Here is a 20,447-nt window from a genome sequence, read left to right on the forward strand (position 1 = left end):
CACATTTCAAAGGCAGATTCATATACAGTGTGTGTCAGGTGTTTCTTCATGTATAGAAAATTGTGGCCAGATCATTTCTCCAGGAAGGTGCATCAACTGAAGTTGATGAAAAGTACTATGAGGTATGGGTGTCACTTGAGCCAATCAACAATGTGGAATCTTATTTTTAAGTGAAAACATTCCCATAAATGACAGAACTTCCATTTCTTGATAAACCACCATAATCCAACAGTACTTCTGTTTGTTCTACTCAGTTTCAGTTTATCACCAAAGGTATTTTATTTCTAGAAGCCAGACTAAAACAGAATTAATATATATATATCCAGGAATGCCAGGAAGTCAACCACCATCTTGTGTTTTTTATAGGGAAATGTCTCACTGAACATTACAAAAATCAGAAGAACCCAAGGGATGTTTTTTAAGAGCCTTGCTTTCATTCTCAGCTGTGACAGCACTAATGTCTACAAACAGAAATTGTGTCTGGAGTAGGTAAATAGGAGGCAAGACAAAAGTAAGTGGGCATGAAGTAGGACCACATATTATTCAGTTATGATGTCAGTGGAAGGTAAATGCTATGGAAGTAACCCAATTCAACTTGAGCAAGCCACCTTGCTCAGGACAAGGGCATGACTAGATCATAAACACTTACCTGAGCCCCACTCTTAAGATGAGTCCCAGCCCTGGAACATACAATTCCTGGTGGGTGAGACTAGTTAGTCCCAAAGGCATTCCATATTCAGCCCCACAGATCACACAGTCTGGAGGGGCTTGCATCTAAATACACCTCTAACCTCCCAAGGTCTACAGATAATGACGTCATGACTCCCATTCTACTACAGGAAAGCCTCATCTGTCCATTCCAATTGCTAATCACAGCTAATGGATACAGAGAATGCTAAACAGGCTAAATGTTATGTAAGAATTGGTGTAGTACTCTTTTGTAATGTGTTACTGAGTTTTTAACTAATATTTTACTGAGTAGCTACAACCCTGCTGAGGAGTCTAAGGAATAGTCTCATCATGCACAGCTTTGCAGATCATATTCTACATGGATGAAAAGTGTGTAAGAGACTTTGGACACACACAATCAGAAACCAACACTGTTAGAGCTCCATGAAAAAGACATGCACCTCAGAGCTTATAACACTAGTATATGTAGCATATGTACCATTTTAAATATTTCAGTAGCAGCCAATTCCTGTTATTTCCAAGATCTAGAAAATAATGACAAAAGTAGATGCACATGACGCGTACAGTATGAGTGAAATACTATGGATAACACTGGTAGGACTGACAAATAGATGTATTGTCCTGCATCTAAGCAACCCACTGCGAAGTCTTTACAAAAATGGTGGAAAGCTCTCCATTATTTGAAAGCATCTACCATCTTAAGGGAAATGAAGAGGCAGCACAAGCCCCCAAACTGGCCTTAACATGCAGCAAATTCACAGCTGGCTGCACAGCAAAGCTGTTTTTGGTTTGGTTTGGTTTGGTTTTTACATTTTGCAGCCAGAACCATTTCCCCCCTTTTTATGTTTGAGCAATTATCATCGTTTTCAAAGCAATGGAAATTGATTTGGCCATGGAATGGGACAATCTAGTTGCTATGTCACGTGATTGTCAGCTATGAGAAGATCCACAGTACCAATTTGATTGAAGACTCTTAAGAGACAACAGAGAAAGCGTTTCAGTTTACCTTAATAGATGATTTGGTACGGCCCTTGGGATGCATTGGTAGCACATGTGACTCCAGATGGAAGTCTTTGTGTTGAAATCACACCAGGGTCATGCATCTGCCTTTGGGGAGAGGGCATAGATCAGGAGTAAAGTACACATTTAGGCTATGGAGGAAACACCTCTGTGTAAAAACCTGGAAAACTCTTGCCTCTTCAAAGTAGACAGTATTGGACTATATGGGCCTGGTAGACAGCAACTTCCTATGTTCCCAGTCATCTAGATTAGGTCTGAATAAAGGTCAAGAACAGCATATTACTTTTTAAGATTATCTTCTACAGGCTCTACGTTATAGAAGTACACAAATCATTCTGGAAACAATTTCATTTTAAAAGTTACATTGAAACTGGCTGTGCAAAGTGCATATATAGGAATGAAATTTTATTTGTATGCAAATAGCAATATTGGCACATGTATCTATGTATTGCATTTCTAAAATGAATACATATGTTCCAAATGCAAGTGTATAGGCAGCCATTTTAGGCACAGACATGACCTAGCACAGAAATGGCTTCAGAAAAATTGATCGTAAAGTCTGCTAAAGAGCAAATAATTTTGGTTTATGGCTTCCTCTGCTCATCTCTGAGGAAGAAGAACTCTGAAAATCTGGTGTCCAGGTATGTAAAAGAGAACAGGAAATGATTCTTTATATTTCCTTCTTTCCTAGGCCTCCTTCTTTCCTTCTTTCCCCATTTTCACCCTCATGCCTTGGATATTTTATACACTATTCATCCTCAGGCATTCTCCTTTAATGCATAGTATCTAATCAAGAAATGAAAAGCCATGAATACACTGTACACTTTGACTCAAAACACATTTGCTCAGATGTATGCTCTTTCAATTTTGAATTAGTTCTATTATGATCACAGTCTGTACCACTTTAAATCCAAGAATTACACTTGACTTGCCCATTATTATTATTATTATTATTATTATTATTATTAATAATAATAATATACCGCCCTACACCCGAAGGTCTCAGGGTGGTTCACAGAACAAAATCTGTTACTAGCTGGTTCCCTCACCTCCCTGCATTCCTTCCCCAAAGCTTAACTTTCTTTTGGTGTTTGTGGATGGATGACTTCTCATTGGGTCCCAGTTCAAAATAGGGAAAAGGTCCAACACTTCTCAAAGAGATGGCAGTGTGTGGCAACCCCACCTGCAGGGAAAACAGCAGCCACCAGGACAAGTGCTGGTGGTGTGGGTCAATGAGGGGCCTGAGTTCTAGCTGTGGCTAAAATAAAACAGATATAGGGTGGAACAGTAAAACCTTAAATGGAACCCTTAAATCAAACTCAACAAATTGACTACAGTGATATTAACAATTGATACTAACACAGAGAGAGTGGTGACACCACCAAGCAAGCATGGCAATCTAGCACAAGACTCTCCTCCCAATCTGTTAGAATTAATCTAAAGAAAGCCCGTAAAACCATCAAAAAGATCACTGAAAATTAAATACATTCGTCTGGTGTGAAACGAGCACACAGGGAGTGAAACGGTTTACATTCTCAACTACTTTGCCTTCACTATGAGCTATGGAATTTTGACAGCAGACAATGACACCTGTAAAAATAGTATTTTACAAAATGGGTTAGATGCTAGTTGATAAAGAAAGTATCTCTCTCTCTCTCTCTATATATATATAGATATGATTACAAAAATATGCGCATTGTCTCTTTTTTCAAGTTGCGTTTTCTATGGATCAGTTTCATTTGTTGTGAGACATTAGTGTTATGTACAGTGTTAGGTTAGGGAGTAAAGAGGGGGGAATGGTGAGTGGGGTGGGGTTGGGTGGCAATGCTTCTATTATTCTACTAAGTGTATATGGGGGATTTTGTGGCAGCGTCACTTGTGCGGGTTCTCTTACTATTCACTTGTTGTATTTCCTTGGTGGTGAGAGAGGTTGGGGGTGGCCTAGGGTGTGGTTGGTTGTCTTTGGTTGGCTGTAGTGAGATTTGTTTTTGTGGGTGAGTGGGGTATGTCTGAGTGTTTTTGGATCAGGTTAGCCAGACTGATTTGTATGCTGCTGGAAGATGGAAGTATGTAGGAGACAACACGCTCTCTGATTTAAAGGCAATTATTATTATTATTTTAAAAAAGGGAATTATAATTCTCAAGGAGGGTAAGATAATGCCAGAATCATAAAAATTCTACTTTGATAATAATGAAGAAATTTGGCAAAGCCTTCTCATGTAAGAAGCACACATGTGGCATAAGACCAAACTGTGCTGGCAGAACACTGTGACTATGTTCCCTGGAAAATTCTCTTAACACGTTTTCACCAAGACTGCAGATTAAGCAGATAATTCTTGAAGCCACAATACTCTGATTCCCAGAACACTCACAGATCCTCCTCTGCTAACAGTGGAAGACATGCCGGAGAAAAGTCAACAACAGAAAGTTGCTAGGTGTTTGATATTTTAAAAACAAAACAAAACATGTTTATTCTTTTATATACAGAATTGTTGTAGGTCTATCTCAGGGGTAGGCAACCTAAGGCCCAGGGGCCGGATGCGGCCCAATCACCTTCTCAGTCTGGCCTGCAGACGGTCCGGGAATCAGCATGTTTTTACAAGAGTAGAATGTGTGGTTTTATTTAAAATACATCTATGGATTATTTGTGGGGCATAGGAATTCGTTCATTCCCCCCCCCCCCGAAAAAAATATAGTCCAGCCCACCACATGGTCTGAGGGACGGTGGACCGGTCCACAGCTGAAAAAGGTTGCTGACTCCTAGTCTATCTTGAGAGACAATGGAGTGCACCTGTGGGGATGAAGTTAAACTGCTGCATTAGTAGCACCGAAGTGACTCACCCAGGGCACAAGCCTGGGCAGTTTGTATGGAGGTCCTAGACTGCCCAGATGAGAAGATCCCATTCTTGGCCTCACTAATGTGGTCCAAAGGAAAGCAGAACAATATGTTTGGCACAAGCTTGGCAACAGGAGTTGTCAGAAGGAGATGCACAGCTTGCCAACCAAGCATCTTAGGAATTCCACTCTATATTTGTGTAGCCTTTTCTTCTCCCAAATATATCCCACAAGGCAGCAGAGGTTTAGGATCAGAGTTTTCCTTCTCTTATACGGGCTGCCTTCCCAGGTAGACTAGACCCGTCTGTCCCTCATTTCCCTCTAAAGCACATACAGAAACTATCTTCTTGACTGTTGGACCCAGGGGTGCCAACTTTAATAAAATTGGGGGGACGATGACTAGGCATAAGCAATCACAAGATGCAGTGCACACACATCACTTGAATGGCAAATGTCCATCAACTTTGGGGGGCTTCGCCCCCTCAAATATTTTATTGGGGGGGCACAGACCCCTTGGGCCATAGGAACTGCTCCTATGCTTGGACCCACTATTGGTCTCATCCACTCTATCCACTGGAGCCTGTCTTTGCATGCAGAGAAAATCCCTAGCTCTCTGAGGGTTTGAGACCCATCAGCTACCCTGACCTGGTTTAGCAGGCCAGTTGTTGTTCCCGGGTGTGGCCACTGTTGCAGGCTGACAGCTTCTAGGAGCCACAGGAGAGAGCTGAGTGCAGAGTGGGGACCAAAGGTGGACAAACTATCCCTGAAGGAACATGATGTGTCCCACACCAGAGGTACTACACCTCCCCTAACACCAAATACACCCAGTACTAAATATCACAATAATATTCCACTGGATGGTAGAACACTGAAATATACTTGGAGTGATTTCATGCTCTTTATTGCAGCTTGTAAAACAGTAATTGAATTTTCCCCAAAACCTCAGGCTTTTATATACATTATTTACACAATGAGTCCCGTCTGATTGGCTGATTCTGCTTCCCTCCTGGAGCATGATTGGTCTTTTCCTGCAGGCCAATCATTTGTTGCATTCTACGATACTATCAGCCTAATAGGCTGATTAACTTTCTCTTGGAGCCTGATTAGTCTTCTCCTGCAAGCCAATCAGTTGTTGCATCCTAGGATCTTACCTGCCTATTGTTCTAGGATCCAAGCTTAGTATATAACAAACATACACACCACTAAACTAAGATACAAAATGGAAGGCCAAGTTCTACCACTATGTAGTTGTTGTAACACCTGGCAGTGCCGGATTTAGGGCGGTGGGGTTGGTTCCCCTGTACAAGATGCCAAGCCACGGGATTGCAAATCATCCTCATCATTCCTATATTTATATGGGTACCTATTAAAAGTACGAAAACATGAAATATTTGGGGGGCACTGAATTTTGTACTTGCTCAAGGTGCCATATTACCAAAGTCCACCCCTCCATCTGGTAAAAGGCGCTTCTAGCCACTGAGCCTTTCTGGGACTCCAGTGACAAAGTGAGATGCAAAAACAGCCCCAGACTGCATACCTGTTGCCTCACAGGAAGCACAACCCCACCGAAGGCAGGCAACTGACCAATTTCTCGGACACAGGAAACACTCTCAGTGCCTCCACTGATGCACAACTTAGTTTCCCTCACCCGTCGCACCACTGCATCCAGGCACTGTTCCAGGGCCTGCACATCCTTTCCTGATTTAGATGTTATGGAGAAATAAAAGCTGAGTGCCATCTGCATACTGTTGGCACCTTGACCCCAAACCCCTAGTGACCACTCCCAGAGGCTTCAAATAGATGTTAAATAGCATGGGGTATAAAATAGTGCCTTCTGCAGCCCATAACATAACATGTCTACTCAGAAGCATCCCATAACATAACTGCTACGCCCAAAAGTATTCTCCCAATGCCACTCTCTGAACTCAGTCCATTAGATAGGACTAGAACCACTGTAAATAGTGCTCATAGTAAATGATAGAACCATCTTACACAGGAAGCAGTGATAGCTACCAACTTGTATGGGTTTAAAAGAGAATTAGCCATTATTGCTATGTTCTACCGCCTCTTTCAGAGGTGCCATGGGAATTGCAAGTGGGCAGAGTGCTGTTCCATTCATGTTCAAATTGGAGGCCACTGTGAGAACAGGATACTGGACTAGATGGGCCATTGGCCTGATCCTGCAGGCTCATCTTATGTTTGGAGCGTTGCTCTGCAGACCCTCTTCCAAGAACAAATGTAAAGCCTGGGACTCCTTCTCCCCCCCCCCCCCCGCCCAATATTCAACACAATTCTGTTCTTTTCCATCTCTAAACCAAACAACTTTTTCATAATTTATATAATCTGATTCATTTGGCCTGTTCAGGGTTAAGTCTGTAGAATGTAGCCTTACCAGATTCTTAATACAATAGTGACTTGCAGTAAATTAAGCTATTTTGGCACTTCCACTTTTTGTGATCTCTTTATTGCAATCAGCTGTTCCTTTGCTCAGGATTGTGTCACTTAGGAGGATTCCAAAACTGAAATTAATTCATCATTTGCAATGATTCTGGGTATGAATGTCATTCATGGTTTGGCTGCTAATAAGACATTATACGTGATGGGGTCAATATATAGAACTCATTCCTTCTGTTGATTACATTTTCCTTCTTCTGATTTGCCTCGATGCTGCTCACGCTCTCACAACCACCAATTTACATGATGTGCTGTCTGTGGAATGTTGTGGTCATTTCATTTCATTTTCTATCCTTTCTTTCTTTGTAATATTCTCTAATTGGTGATTCACTTGTCTGTCATTTCAACATCTTGAATTGTATTATTCTCATTTTTTCACTTGTGCACATTTATTTTTTTTTGCATTTAATTATGTCTTCTTTCTGATGCAAAGTTAAAATGGGGTGTATTATTTGGTCTGGTTTTATTTTTCTGACAGTATTCACTCTGCAGTAGTTTAAGGGGTTTCTATCAGGGCATTACAGAACTGGATCTACCTTAGGTTTTATATCTTGGATTTCATTATTTGCCCAGATGCTCACTAGTGCAAAAAAATAAAAGAAACTTCTTTTAAAAGTTGTGCTAATTTTTACCAGCTAAGAATTCTGTCTTCTGAGTATCAACTTCCATCCCTCATCAACCTTTTCTTTCAGTTACCTATTCCCAAATTCCAACATATCTTATTTCATTGGTCTCAGGACAGGCAGAACTACAGAAAGGATTATTTGTTATCCACATTTATTCAGAAGCGACTATGTGGGCCAATAATTTCTCCTCTAACAGTAAACACCACCAACACTTGTTCACAGACAAATATCTGAAAAAGAATGGTGGGTTAACTCAGGAAATAACAATAATTCTAAACTAGACAAAATCACTATAAACTGCTCAGTCAATAGTATGTTTCCATAATGACTGAGTAAAAGTTACACTACTTGTGATGGAAAGCGTTTGGAGATGTGGGCATTCAAGGGCTGATATGAAAGATATTTGGTGGACTCATTCAATAATTAAAATCTTTTGTGGAGATGTGATGAAGACAGTATCTTTAATGACACCTTATACTTTCTCATTAGACCCCCTGATAATTTCATTAGGATATTTAGATCAACAAATATACCATAAGGAGTTAATATAGAATCTCACAGTAGCTGCTCATCTGGATTTTTCACAGAAATGGAAAACTGGGTCCCCATCGTAACTGAAAGAGTAGTCAGCAATTTTTTTCAAGGCGGCAATATAAACTTACGGAATTGATTAGTGTGACAGATGGTAGACAAGAGGAGAACATCTTAACGATAAATGGATTCCACCAATTGAAGAGTAAATAAAATATATATGTTCGTGAATATAATCACTTTTCTGTGCGGTAAAATACTAATTATTTGTTGTAATTAATGTATGTCCTTGAGATTTAATAAAGTGTGATAAGAAAGACATTGTACCTTTTTGAATGGTTGTTTGTTTGTTTTTTGATGTTGTCTCAATTATTCTGCTAAGAGATCAAGTTCCATAGCTTAACTATGTGTTGTGTGAAGTACTTCCTTTTATCTGTTCTTCCAACATTCCACATCATTGGAAGTGTTATAAGAGAAACTTTGGAAAAAAAACTCTTTAAAAAAAGAGATCAGTTCAATAATGCCCAGATGATGCGTTTTGTCCTCAGAAACAAGTCTGCCATTAAATAAATAGTGGGGGGGGGGGGTTGCTCAACAGTTTTGAAATGTACTTATTTTGATATGGGCATGTTCCTTTTTTTATTAACATGTTGAGATTTTCCAATGTAAAATAGAATACAGTTCTTTCCTAAAAGGTTAGGCTGCAAGCCTAATGTTTCAATGTTGATGGCAGATGGGGAGGGACCAGAAGGCAGCACAATTGCTTCTCCACCCAATCCTGTCCTCGGAAATGATTGCTGCTGATGGAGAGGGAGAGGCAAGAAGTTGCCGCCTGCAGATATTCTTCTGGCAGAAGCCAATGTTGCTGATATCACGTGATCCACTTTCAATACTGTTTGTGCCTGAAAAAGACTTTGGGTGAAGGAAGACATATTGCTTTGTTCCAATTGGTGCATATCCTAGAACTTCCTGCTGTAATCCTGTAACTTTTTATACTACAAATGTTCCCTTTTTTTTTTATTTTGTCCAACTTTTGTAGCATTATAACACAGGAGTGCTCCTCCAGCTGGCAATAATGAAGAAATGCTGAGGTAGCACTGCAGAACAAAATGGAAGGGTGGGTGAGCAGTTCAGCATAACTGCTAAGACACTACAGTGGTACCTCAGGTTAAGTACTTAATTCTTTCCGGAGGTCCATACTTAACCTGAAACTGTTCTTAACCTGAAGCACCACATTAGCTAATGGGGCCTCCTGTTGCCGCTGTGCCGCCGGAGCATGATTTCTGTTCTCATCCTGAAGCAAAGTTCTTAACCTGAAGCACTATTTCTGGGTTAGCGGAATCTGTAACCTGAAGCGTATTTAACCTGAAGCGTATGTAACCTGAGGTACCACTGTATTATTGCATCAATAATATATTGCAGAATACACTTGCAAAAACAAACAAACCCCAAACCCACCAGTTTGGAGTGGCCCTAAGTCAAATGTGAAAATGTGAAAGTGGGTCCCATGTTGCAGGCTAGGAGTCTGAGGACTGGATGAAAGCAGCACTCTTCCATCTTCATTTTGCTTATAATATTGCAAAGAATAGCAATCTGGAGTGACCCTGTGTCTTTGTTCCTTGCACACTCTCTCTCTCTCTCTCTCTCTGTGTGTGTGTGTGTGTGTGTGTGTGTGTTGCAGACTGGCACACCCACATCAAGAAACTTACTGTCAAACAAATCTTTATTTTCCAAACATCAGCACCGCTATGTTACTACTAGCAGCTGCTTTTCAACTAAGAGAAGAAGACTTCAGGATCCACAGTCTCTTAAAACCTGTGGGTTGCTTTGCTATTTTCATTCTTCTTTTATGAGCATAAAAGGAGTGGGGAGGGGGATACAGCTGGTAAGTTGGGATGAATTCTTTTTTCATTAACTTCCCTGTATTTGAGGCAAGGCATCCCATTTCAGGCTAACTCAGCAAAGGGAACTCTGCTGGTTACAGGAATGTATCAGTCATCATAACCGGCATCACTGCATTTTCCATTGCAAGGCAGATAAGTTCATGCCAAACAACGGTTATATAAAGCCAAAATAATGTTCTTGTAAACAAGTCTACGTAAACACAGGGTTAGCAGTCAGGCAGATTTCTCCAAAATTACATATCTAAGAATATAAGAATTGACTTCTTGTGTTTGACCAATATTTATTTAGTCCAGCAGGCTCTTCCCAGCAGTGACCAGCTAGTTGCCTCTGGAAGCTTACAGGAAGGTCAACAGGTAAAGGTCATCTCCTGGGTTTGTTGGGGTTTTTTGTTTTGGTCCCCAGAAAAGAGCAGGCAAGTGAAGAATGTTGAGGTATCATGAAGGGATTTGGAACTTGCAGCCCTCCATATGTTGTTTAATGCCAAGTCCCATAAACTGCCAGCCAATATTGCCAATGGTCAGGTGTGATGGGAGTTGTAGTCCAGACACATCTGAAGGGCCACATTTTCTCCTATTGGTAGATATCACTCTTCCTTGAATTTTTTTATAACCATAATTAGAATACTTCAAATAGCTAGTAGTAGGGTCACACAGTCTTTGTCAACCATTGAGAAACTCTTTGGCTGGCTACACCTCAGGGCAGGACTGCCCACAAAAAATCCTTAATTCAAACAGGCCCATTACTGAGCAAAGCCTTACTCATGGACCATGAGTTGGCTGCTCCCACTCCAGTCCACCAGCAACACATAAAAGCCTGACGTGTCCCCTTTTGGCCCTACCAGTGTGGGATCTCCAACGGTGGTATGCTCAGAGACATGGAAGTTGCCGTAGCACTGTGCTACTTCACTTGGTATGTGGTGAACCAGCTTCACTTTGCCACTGCTGATTCAAGTATGCAGAGAGGTTCCTATTTTACTCCCATAATCGTACATAAATTTCAGAAACATTCTAACCACTGATACCATATTTCTACGCCATGCTGTTTGCCAGTGAATCAAGCTATCACCCAGTAACTGTGCTACTTTAGATATGGTACAATATCATCCAGACTCTAAAATTAATAAGATATCCTCTATTTATTGTTAACTATCAAGTTGTATTAGGGTAAATGTTGTTATCCTTAAATTGGTTGCCATTTCTTTAAGGGTTTTGTTGTTTTTTGCTTTTGTAGGGTTATTATTATTACTAGGAGCTGCCACCTCTGCCTATCTGCCAACTCCACCTTCATATCTGAGCTTCCATAGCTTCTTGCCTATCTTCCACCTGTCTCAGCTCTAGCATTCACACTTCAGTCTTCAATCTTCAATCAGTCTTCAAGCTTCTGTAGCTGCTGCTGCTTCTGGTCAGCACTCAAACAGTCACCATGCTAGAACTGGACTATTTATGTTCCAGCCAGCCTACCATTCAACCAATCAGATTTGAGTGGCATAGAATTCTCTCCCTTCATTAGACCACTTTTCCCATCCAATGAATGACCAAGAATTTCTACCCAGCAAGTCAACCAGAAGTGAAATTGTACAGTCCCATAACTCGGTATAGAAAGAACCCAGATTTTTCCAGACTAGTCTTATGCAACTAAGTAAAAATCAACTGACCAGCCACCAATGAAAACTTACTATTGGAAACTTCATATAACTTTACACAGCACCCACATACGCAGTAAACTCTTACACATTGTAGAAAAAGATCGTCTCAGTAAATTAAACACCTTTAAAAGGTGCTTTCTTCATTGACACAAAGGAGAAATGGATCTGTCAATGGATCGTATTTTAACTTCTGTAGCTCCTAGGACACCCTCCCAGGAAATATAGGACTGCAGCCTTCAACACCTAAAATATATCAATAAAAAACCCACTGCTGCCATTATGGGTATGCCAAAGAACTCCAGGGGGAAATATGGAAGTCTTTTATTGTTTGATTGGAAAATCCTGTCTATACTTGGAGAGATTTGCTTTATTTGTCAAAGAAGGACAATGAGCTGAATAGCCTGTGATAGCTGGAAAATTTTAAAACACTCATATTTCTCAATTCCTGGACTCAAAGTGCTGTTTCACAAATTCATTTACAACCATTCTTGTCAGTTGATGATTGACAGCTGAATTTATGAATTATCTCCATTGAAAGATATTGCCTTTGACATGATATGAGGTGCTATGAAAATACTACCTCTAGCAGGTTTCCACATACAAGTTTAATTTGACCTAGCAATATTATTTATTTGGTCCTATTGAGTTCTATGGCCTTTTAAGGCTGTTTTTGAATGGATTTGAAGACTTTGTATTATATGGTGCTACCCATGGTGGTCATTTTGTACACCGCCTTATAAAAAGCAGTTTAAAAATCATAAATTAAATAAGTAAATATTGAACAACAGAAAAGCACAACAGAAGGCTCTCAGAAACAAAAATGAAGCAAGCAACAAAATGGAAAATGGAGGGCAAGACATTTCCTACAAATAGTGGAATAAAACAGTTTATAGACAGCTGGAGAACATTGTAGAAGATTATTAGGAGGAACTGTGAATTTTTAGGCATTAGACTATTTTGTTCCATTCTCCCTTACAGAACTGAAATGTGTTTATAAATAAACAAAGTACATAGCCTAAGAGAAACTTGTAGGATATCTGAAACTACAAATGCAGGGAGTTCCAAGAGAAGGAAAAATAAATGGTGAGATAAAATGTTCTCTAATGCATGTGGAGACAACTCCTTAAGCTATCCTGAATAATTGGCATTTGAGAGGAACTTCATATCCATTTCAAGGCTTCTGGCCAATGAAAAGTGTGTCAGAACAATTTTTTTAAGAAGAGTTCATAAATTTTGTTTATATTATAAACATGTTGTAGAAATGACTGATGTGTACTATAAATGGTTTTAAGTACATTATTTATAAAGGGTCATTTCTGAGGATTATAAGTTGTAAGTATTTGTCAGCTCCTGCTGGACCAGAACTGTGTGTTGTAGATGGCAGTTTTATCATGGGTTTATGCCTTCTAATAGACTATGGAGCACTGTGTAAGAATCCAGTAATAGCCATTTATTTGATGGATAGTCACTTAAACAATCCTCTCACACACTTTTATTGTTATTATACACTTTATATCACTTGTATTTGTGGTTTTAATCATTGATTTATTGATCTTATGATGTAAAAACACTTGAATATAACAGGTATTATTTAAAACCGATGTCCAAAGAAGTACAATGTATCAATATTCTACAATGTACAATATGCAGAACAGGGTGTTACAGAGGATAAATGACACACATATTGACTTGACTTTTCAGGAAAGTAAAATGAAGGACCAGTTTAACCAGAAGGCCATACTTTCCTAAAGATCATTTGTCCTAGTTTAATTTGCAGCTGAATCTGTGAATTGACTCAGTTGAAAAGTACTAGATTTGAAGTGGTGCCAGCAGGAAGAGAGTAATTGTCAGGTAGAACTATGGTCTTATTCTTTCATATAAGTAAAATCAGGGCGAGTGGAAGAGTTGAGTCATGATTCAGCTAATAGCTCTGGCCTCCCTCCATTCACACAGCTGAGGAAGGCCTGAAGAGGTGAACCTTCTCGCAGAATTATTTCCCCCACAACTGTAAACTTTGTTGTTGTTGTTTTATAATAATATTTATTAGTTTTCCAACAAATTGAACACAGCACTACAAAAAACCAAAAAAAAGAAAAAAACATACAACAATACAATACAATACAAAAAAAACACTGCAAAACACTAACATACAACTAACAAAACAAAACAAAAACCATTTAAAATACAGTCCAGTTTCAATATCTTATCTTTCTTTCACTAATTTCCACGACCTCCTCACACCTCCCTTTTTGTATTCCACTTCTATTAATTGTTTCAGCAATTCCTTTCCATCTTAACACAATTGTCTTAACACATTCTAACCTTATTTTTCCCTTTAATGCTCTATTAATCTATTTATACTTAATTCCTTATAACATTTCTACTAAAGCCATATAACTTCATTCCAACATTTTTCTAACATTCATTAATTTTACAGTATTTCTGTAAATAGTCTTTAAACTTTTTCCAGTCTTCTTCCACCGACTCCTCTCCCTGGTCTCGGATTCTGCCAGTCATTTCTGCCAATTCCATGTAGTCCATCAACTTCATCTGCCATTCTTCCCTGGTGGGTAAATCTTGTGTCTTCCAATACTTCGCGATGAGTATTCTTGCTGCTGTTGTTGCATACATAAAAAAAGTTCTATCCTTCTTTAACAAGAAGCCAAGAAGCACAACTGTGAACTTTGATCATGTTGAGTTGGGATACTAAATTCGAATGGATGTCTATAGAAATAATTCATGGGGAGAGTGGCAAGGTCTATGACTTGTAAATCTAGATTGTTTAGATTATCAGCAGTCTATGTTGGTTGGGATGGGAGTGGCGCTGTGGTTTAAATCACGGAGCCTCTTGGGCTTGCCGATCAGAAGGTTGGCGGTTCGAATCCCCACAATGAGGTGAGCTCCTGTTGCTTGGTCCCAGCTCCTGCCAACCTAGCAGTTTGAAAGCACGTCAAAGTGCAAGTAGATAAATAGGTACCACTCCGACAGGAAGGTAAACAGCATTTCCGTGCACTGCTCTGGTTTCAGTGTTCCATTGTGCCATAACACCATGCTGGCCACATGACCCAGAAAAACTGTCTGCGGACGAACACCGGCTCCCTTGGCCCATAAAGCGAGATGAGCGCCACAACCCCAGAGTCATCTGCAACAGGACTTAATTTTCAGGGGTCCTTTACCTTTGCCTTTATGTTGGTAGTAGGGAACAGTTTAGTGAGATCCAATAGTTCAGAAAGGCTTATGCTACATAATCAGTGTTTAGTTGTCTTGTCTTGGTTTTTTTAAGAAAAAAAGTTGCCTGAACTCACCATGAAGTTGTTACAATAAATGCCACACTTTTAACCGGTGTGTGTGTGCTGATACTGCATACCCTTGAGTAGCCCCCCCCCCCAAAAAAACCTGCACATCATTATCAATGTATTTATTAGGGCTGTACACCAGATCCAGCCAAGTCCTGAGCTAAATCAGGTGTTTTGGGGAAAACTTGGTTGCCAGATGAACTGGGCTGAGATAGCCACATTTCAGTATGTGTCAGTTTGAATAGTCCAGAGTGATTTGTGGCTTTCAAGGGGCAAGACAGGAAGCAGGAGGGAGAGGCAGGTAAGGTGGGAAAACCTTCCTTGCTGCCAGATGCCTCCTCAGCCGCAGGATCATCCTATCCGTCAGCAGTTGTTGAGTGGAGGGGGTGAGCTTGCAGGATACAGGTGATGCTTCATATGCAGCTTTCTTTTACACTTGCAGAGCATCACCCTCCTCCCCTATACCCAACAGCCTTTAAATGTGATGCTGGAATAGGGTTTTGAAGTATGCCCAGGAATAGCTGAAGGCAAAGGGCTCAGGTGAAGAAATTCTGGCACTCTAGCTGCCCTGCCCTTTGCTGATTAAAATGGAATTTGTTGGGCACAGTGGAGAGGGTAGTTGCCAGCAATTGCCTTGTTCTTCTCACTTACTTCTGGGACAGGGTTGCCATCTTTTGAAGAACAAAAAAGAGGACACATTTTTTAACTTTTAACTATAAATCTCTATGACGACTCTCATTTTACGGACCCATGAAAAAGAAGACTTGTCCTGGAACAAGAGGACATGTGGCAACTCTAAACAGGAGCACTCAGTGTGGAGCTGCCTTCACTCGGGAGTCCTGGAACCAGCTTTGTGCAGGCTACGACTTCCAGCCAGACTCCCTTTTCAGGGATGGAAACTGGAATTCTGCCTGAACTGTCAGCTGTTGGCATCTAGCCTGCTTGGACATGACAGGTATGGAGGACCAAAAAAACTGAATTATAAAGGAATGGTCATACTGCCTCCTAAGTAGCTTTGTTTTTACTGCTAGAAGATTCAGCAGCAGCAAAAAGCAGATGCTTATTTGGTGACAGAGGAATATAAACTTTGACAATGCCTATCAAGAAGACTTTATTCATTCAGCTCTGCCCAACCCAATCAAGGTCATCTATATTATTTTTCTTTCTCTAATAGACATATGCAAAGCCCACAGGTGGGATTCAAATTTAAATTCTTTCTGGTTTTCCCATTGCCCGGAGCAGATTTCTGAAGAAAAGCTGTGTACCAATTCAAACCCCATTCAGTTCTGTTTGCAACCTTTAGTGCTGCAGATATAACTTCAGCTAAAGGCTGCAAGTGTTTTACTTGCAATCACATTGAATAGTGAGTTGTCTCATCTTAAGTCAGCAGAAACCAGCTTTTGTTGGCATGTGCTCATGAGAAAGAAGATTGCTTTGTCCAAGTGAGTTTAAATATTGCCCTCAGTGAAGTTTGGTCCATTGGACACTGCCCCACTGACCTTTGTCTGTTTTCAACCATTCCCCACTTGCTGACTTTCTTACTTACAGCTAGATACCTGGCTGTCAGCTCCTCCTCTCCCCCCCCCCTTCTCATTTTTGCCCTTGTAAAACACAGCAGTGAGGACAACCAGGACAAAACTAGATTGAGTTTGCTCCTGCTCTCACTGCCTCTGACTCCACTTTCCTGTAACTCAGACTCCACCTGCTGTTGCCCTCCTTTACTTCTAGCCTACCAGTGTTGATGGGCTCCAGCCTCCTCTAATTGCCAGAATTCAGATGAAAGACACCTTGCAAGTGCCATTGTAGACAAGTACCTTAACTGTCAATGACTGCTTGTCTCTATTTTAAAAAAATATTGTTCCTTCCAATATCTTCAAGGGCTTTTTGCTGTTCTCTCAGCCTACTGAAATTCCTTACTGAGGCTCAGCAAGCATCATTCTTTCATTCATTGAACTTTGTGGCACAATAAAATAGATTTGGTTAAAATAGAGGACAAATGCTATAAAGACAGCAATAGCAATCTAGTGCTTGAAATATGGCTCCCTTGAGTAAATGAAAAAAGTTCAACCTAATAGGAAGACAGACAATGGCACAACCCTATTTAGTTGAAATATCCAGCAATATAAATGTAATGATCACAACCCAGCACCAAGTCAAGCCCATTTATTTCAGCATATGTGTTGGATAATGCCATGATACACAAAACATGTCTGACAGAAAAATCCTGGCATTAAAGGCTGCCATGTGACCCTTTTAGCAAATGGGTTCAATCAATCTGCATTTACTGTTCTGCCTATTGTAAAGCAAGACTCTCTGAGCAATGCACTTCAAGGTGAGATTGGCTGATCATGTTTTGCTCTTCCACAACTAACTTTAACCTGTGTGATTATCCTTGGCTCACCAACATGGTGCCATGGGCACCAGTGTGCCCTCCTGTACCTCCTAAGGCACTCATGAAAGTTATTGGTAAATGTTCTCTCAAAAATCCACAATACATGAAAAACTGTGCTTCCTATTTGTGCTGGCTCAGCCTCTCCCACATCAACACACACACCCTTGAACATGACACATTTCATGAGATGCGTGGAGTGGACACCCACCTGTTCTAACCAAAGAAGAGATGCAAAGACTTTCTCTCAGTAGCCGATGTCAGTAGCCGATGTGTATATTTGTTTTCCAGTTGATGGTAGGGGCATCTTCACACCATTTTGTGTTATGCCACCTTCCCGTGACAGTATTTTTGTGATGGTTGCCCTATCACATTCTTAAAATTCCAAAATTGCCCCTGAAAAGTTGGCAACCCATGGATTATCAACTGTCTTTAAATGCTTTCCATGTTCTACACTTCACATGAAAATGACATCTCACTTCCAATACCAAACTATCATGTTTGTAGCATCCTCATGTGTCAGGGAACTGACATCGGAGCTAGAGGCGGAGGGAAGGCTCTCAAATGATGCTGGAGAAGGGCCCAGCAGGGAGAGAGGCAGCTCAACAGATGGGGAAGCAAATCAGCGCAACACCAGGGATAAAAGGGGGCAGATGGGGGAATCGGAGAGAGGGCTCCAGGACTCTTCACCAGACACCAGCGGGGAGAGCACGGGTCCTCCGCTTCCCATGCCCTCCCTGTGCAGAAGACTTCCGCGCAGGGAGAGTAGGAGGAGACTTGGCGTCAAACAACTTTTATGTTGGAAAAGGTTTAAGAAACGCCCACTGACGGATTCTGCTAGCGACTGAGGCAGCCACGAAGTGAAGGGCTGTCCAGACAGAAAGGTTTAACAAGGCAACACAGCCAGGAGTGGCGGTAACTTACGCACGAGCAACCCCACACTCATTACATCATGCAAGCACAATATTGGGAATGTGGGATGCTGCTGTGACTCACTTTGGTTTAGGCTGCAAATTAGTGGTGGCTTCCAAGCTACCATTTAAAGACCAATGTCCTAGAACACTCATAACAGTGTTCAGGATATACTTGCATGACAGAGCTCTGAAGAACATAAGTTTGTATGATTCAGAAATTTAATTAGGAAGTTCAAAGGAATAGGAAAGAAGTCCACAATGTTTGTTTAAAAAACTTTACATTTTCACAAAAATAGTATGTTGTGTTTCAGAAGTATGCAACCAAGCACAGAGTTGATCAAGTGCAATACTATGTGATAAACAGAATCTGTGTCCACAATGTACTAATGATTTGTAAACAATCACAGTGTGTCATCACCATTACAATGAATGCATCGCCTTGGATTTCTGTTGAAATATAGCAGTTTGACAACTCAGAATTTGCAGTAGTGGTATGACAAAAGTGCTAAGCAGCCAGAGAACACATATGGACTGTGAGTTACAAATTAAACTCCTATGAACACTGCAGCAACAACAACAACCTCAGCAATAAGAAATTATTCAGAAATGCCCTAAATTCAACATGCTCAATTCAACTCAGATTATCACCACTATGAAGAGCAGTTCAACTCATCATGTGAATTGGCCCTGTTGTGCTGCAAACTGTGGACAGGATCCAAAGAGGTATGAAACAACTTCTGCAACTCCACGGAGTTTGTGTTTTTGTTGAGCAGCAGTTCCCGATGCCACATGCCAAACTTCTTTTGAAACTGGTCAAAGTCTCGAATGTGATTTGCAATATTGCATGGAAGAGAGAGAGAGAGAGAGAGAGAGAGAGAGAAACCCACCAGACTAGCTCAAGTTTGCTATGTGATCCTGGGCTCTAGGCAGTGAAAAAGCCATGCATGTACACAACCAATGTGAACCCTTTGTCTCCATTTTCTTCCTTTGTGTTGTTTCTCTTAGTATCCTAAATGACAGACATAGAATGGAGGTTTAACAGAAGCAACCAAATGAATACAGAGGATGATTAGGAAATAAAAACCCTGTGTGTGTGTGTGTGTGTGTGTGTGTGTGTGTGTGCTCTGTTTAAAAAAGGAACTCTAAACCTGTGCATTTCTGGCCAAAAGTCTGCTATAAAAAGGATACCGAAATCAACAGAGCCAATTTGCTCCATGAGTGGCAGCTGGTGCCCTGAAATCAGATAGCATGCAGAGACTGTGCTACAAGCCACACACAAAACCACTGACCACAGTCAAATCAAGCTGAAAATACACACCCAGTATCCAGTACAAGAACACATAATGAGTGAGTCATAGACACAAAGAGATTCATTAGAGACACATTCACAGAGTTAGCTGGCTTCTCCACCTCCCATTCTGAGATGACAATGATGGTGATCATAGAATGATTTGCAATTGCATTAATCTCATTTAAGAATGGCATTTTCTGAAAATCACCTCCCATGGATTTAAGTTCCCATTTCACTCAATCTAGACGATAAGAGGGTTGTGTATTGTTGTTGTTTTACTGTTGCACTAAGAATACAAAGAATTCTCACATATTGTACACATATATACACCCCAGGCTCCCTGAAGGAACTGGTGCATAAGCTGATATATATAGCATTATATAAAACTGTATGAAAATACTCATTACAAAACTATGCTACAGAAATATAGTAGTTTGGGACTTGACTTTTAATATGTATTATACTTATAACTTTTTATCTATAATTAAATAATATATTGGCCTGCTTGGCAATATCTCATCTCTCCTACCTCAGTTGTCTGGCCCAGAGCACTACCTCAGGCCTAGAATTCTGTTTTTCTAGGTTATCAATTTAGCATCCCAGGCCTAAGTCACGTCACCCCAGGACGGTTCCAGAGAGCAGGCATGCTAACTGAGACAACCACTTCTTACCACATAGGTAAAGGTAAAGGTAATGGACTCCTGAACGGTCCAGTCAAAGGCGACTATGGGGTTGTGGCACTCATCTCGCTTTCAGGCTGAGGGAGCCAGCATTTGTCCACAGACAGCTTTCTGGGTCATGTGGCCAGCATGACTAAACTGCTTCTAGTGCAACAGAACACCGAGACTGAA

General features: G+C 40.6%; 1 long non-coding RNA gene across 1 annotated transcript in view; it reads right to left on the reverse strand.

Annotated features, from left to right (window-relative positions):
• Window positions 1-1,719: 1,719 nt before the first annotated feature.
• The window catches only part of LOC310686572, an 80,142-nt gene continuing 61,414 nt past the window's right edge, over window positions 1,720-20,447 (reverse strand). The window contains exon 3 of the long non-coding RNA XR_014515999.1: window positions 1,720-1,797. This is a non-coding gene — a long non-coding RNA (uncharacterized lncRNA). The remainder of the gene's footprint in view (window positions 1,798-20,447) is intronic.

The sequence above is a fragment of the Podarcis liolepis genome (assembly GCF_965112155.1).
Source record: "Podarcis liolepis genome assembly, chromosome: 9".
NCBI lineage: Eukaryota > Metazoa > Chordata > Lepidosauria > Squamata > Lacertidae > Podarcis > Podarcis liolepis.